Source organism: Galeopterus variegatus, unplaced genomic scaffold (assembly GCF_000696425.1).
Source record: "Galeopterus variegatus unplaced genomic scaffold, G_variegatus-3.0.2 Scaffold1968, whole genome shotgun sequence".
Classification (NCBI taxonomy): domain Eukaryota; kingdom Metazoa; phylum Chordata; class Mammalia; order Dermoptera; family Cynocephalidae; genus Galeopterus; species Galeopterus variegatus.
The window spans coordinates 303,573-306,576 of record NW_007728079.1 but is presented as its reverse complement, the minus strand read 5'-3'; the positions used below and the strand labels follow the sequence as shown (position 1 = coordinate 306,576).

Below are 3,004 nucleotides of genomic sequence, written 5' to 3'. Positions count from 1 at the left end.
GTGTGGACTGTCCTGATGACCCCACTGACATCCCACGAGCATGAAATGAGGGTGCACTGAGCTCAGGCATTGTTCCCTTCATGGCAAGATGCTAAACCGAGCCCACAACCACCTGAGACCATTCAAGTTACCCAGGCCCTAGCTGCAGGAGGAGGGTGTCAATTTCAATACTCTGATCAAATTCCAAGTTGGATACTGCTGCTTTCCTAACTAGTTCCAACAGCATTTCCCCCCACCCCCAAATTCTTTCCCTAGGTTGTGTCATGCTGCTGCCTCGGGAGATGATTCCATCCCCTTGTTACTTTCAAAGTGGCTTCCCAGGTGCTGCAAGGGATTCTGGAAGAAAAGTCTGTCCAGTTTCCAGGTAGAAGGGAAGGATAGAGCTACTGACTCTCCTTTTATGACTGCCATGTGTCACGTGTATTCCTCTGTAAGGCTTTATTGTTACTTTCAAAGTGGCTTCCCAGGTGCTGCAAGGGATTCTGGAAGAAAAGTCTGTCCAGTTTCCAGGTAGAAGGGAAGGACAGAGCTACTGACTCTCCTTTTATGACTGCCATGTGTCACGTGTATTCCTCTGTAAGGCTTTAAATATTCCCATGGCATGTATGACAGGCTTATATAAAACAACTCTGAGGCCCTTACTTAATGCCTATTTATCGTTCTTGTCCTAATTCCCAGAAATAGGTCTCAGATGTTCTTTATTCACTATACATTGGCCCTGAGGAAACTTTCCTAAGTGTTCACTTTCTGAGGTCTTAATTAATTAATGGAGAGTAATTAAATAAGGTTGGCCAGGGGCCATTTCTTAGTAGCATAGGACTTTCTTGAGTCCAAATGTTGCATGTGCTGGGCAGACAGAAGCAACCCTCAGAGACTGCAATGTCATCAGGGCCTGACGCAGAAAGAGTGTAGGGAGGGGAACAGTCTAGCACTGACTGCAGACCCAGTACCAGAGGGCCCCGATGGGCCCCCTTAACCTGGCATCTATACTCCAGGAAGTTCTCAAAAGGCAATGCTGTGTGCGCACACTTCAAGTTCAGTGGGACCAGAACCCAGGCCTGAAGCTGAGGGGAGTCCCCAGTCTGCCTGAATCTCATCTCCTGAGGGCCCAGTTAGGCCTTGACAGGCCAGATCAGTTTGTGGAATCTACAGGAACACAGAAGTCTGGTACCTGCCCCAGAAACAGCCTGGAATGCCTACGGGCTCATGATCTAGGACCCTGAACCAACCTAATTCACGTGGCCAACAGTGACAAGGCATAGTACCTCTGTTTGCCTATACTTCCCAGCTCTGTATTTGAGATAACAACACTTTTCTTCTATGTAACTGTAGGGTTGTGCAAAGGCAGGGAGATGTATGTTAGAAGACTCAAGCTTGAGGCTCATTATCCTAAGTTTGGAGACTGTTCAGAGAAGATGGGCTGAGCCAGGCACTCACTCACGTGCAGCAGCTGGGGAGATGGGGGACATGATACCAGGGCAAGGCATTTAAGAGGCTGGTTCCAGTACCAGCACTGGGCACCTGGAGTCACAGGGCGTGACTGACATGGGCATGGGCGGTTCTTTCTAGGGGTCTTCCCTTCTTCATTCTGTTATGCTTTCACCTGAAAAGGAGTGGCTGAATCACCAGTTTAGCTGAAGTCAGATTTTGGCCTTAACCAAATTCTGATTAGATTTGTGTTCAATTAATTTCGATATAAGGAATGACAGCTGGGTAGGAGATCAATTCGCTGGTTCAGAAACAGTCTCTTTGAGATATGAGAACTCTCACCAACAAGCAGCTGTTTATCTAATGAAGACAGCACCACATAGGACTCTGATAATCATCAAAAACTAGAAAGTGAGACCCCTATTTTCTCCTGGAAGACACTGCCAGAGAGCCTGGGAAGAGGGAACTTTGTGTTTGTCAGTCACAATCAAGCTTTCTTAGTTGGGAGTGAAAATCCCCTAGAGAAGAGCTACTTCCTCAGGGGGCCTGCAGTTTTCAGGTGGGAGCTTGTTACAGCAAGTGACAGCTGGAGGGGGCAAGATGTGTCAACAGAAACAGGCCCTTGGGAATCAAATCCAATAGCAGGTGTTAGCGATGCCCGAGGCAAGTGCCACCAAAGGGCCACTATAATGGTCCCAAGTGTCCCCTTGGAAGGAGTGTCCTGGGCCCCAAGTTCCCATCTGTAATCACAGGGCAAAGTAATTGCCAACAATAGGCCCTGCAGGTGCTGCTCGCTCAGTTTCTGAAAACTCATTTTCTTTGAGTTATTTTCTGCTCTTGTCCACCTCTCCTGGCTCAGCAACATGATGTGCTTTTCTGTAGAAGGGGAACCACTCCTGCCCCAAGGGTTCTGCAATGTGGGAGTGGTTGAGACAGAAGACAGGTTGAGAAGGTTCTGCTTTCTCATCCAGGTGGGATCTCAAAACGTAGAATCCAGAGAGAGATCATCTCTGCCATAGCGGAGAGAAACCTCTATGTAAAAACAATAACATAGCAAAGTCTCAAATGACCAATATCCACTTGAACCCAGCCCAGTGTTCCTCATCTGTGGGGCCCTTAATGTCAGTTAGAAAGAGGAATCCATAGACGAGACTGGTGTTGACCACACTGGGTGGCCCCAGAGCTTCCAGGAAGTCCCTCGTGTGTCTGGAGTTGCTCCCGAGTCCAGGCTGGCTGGGTCCTGGAAGCATGTGAGGGAGTGATCTAGGGATGAGCACCTGAGGCATCTACTAGAGGTGGTGTTTATGAATGAAAGGCACTTTGGTGCTCACGTGGGAATGTGTGTGTCTTATGTAGGATGTGCCTCTGTGTGGCGTATGTATCTCTGTACGTGGCATGTGTGTCTCTCTGTGCTTTTGTGTATGGTGTGTTGATTTCTGAGTGTGACGTACCCGTGTGTGTGTCTGTGTTCTGGTCAATCAGCTGGAGGAGTGCACTTAACTGCTTCTAACAGCGCTCAAGCTCTGGAAGATCATGCCATGCTGACCCTGCTCACCACCAAATACTATTTCCTCCC

General features: G+C 48.4%; 1 protein-coding gene across 1 annotated transcript in view; it reads right to left on the bottom strand.

The window, feature by feature from the left end:
- The window catches only part of FSTL1 (follistatin-like 1), a 63,451-nt gene that overhangs the window by 12,697 nt on the left and 47,750 nt on the right, over nt 1-3,004 (bottom strand). The gene's annotated exons all lie outside the window — the stretch shown is intronic.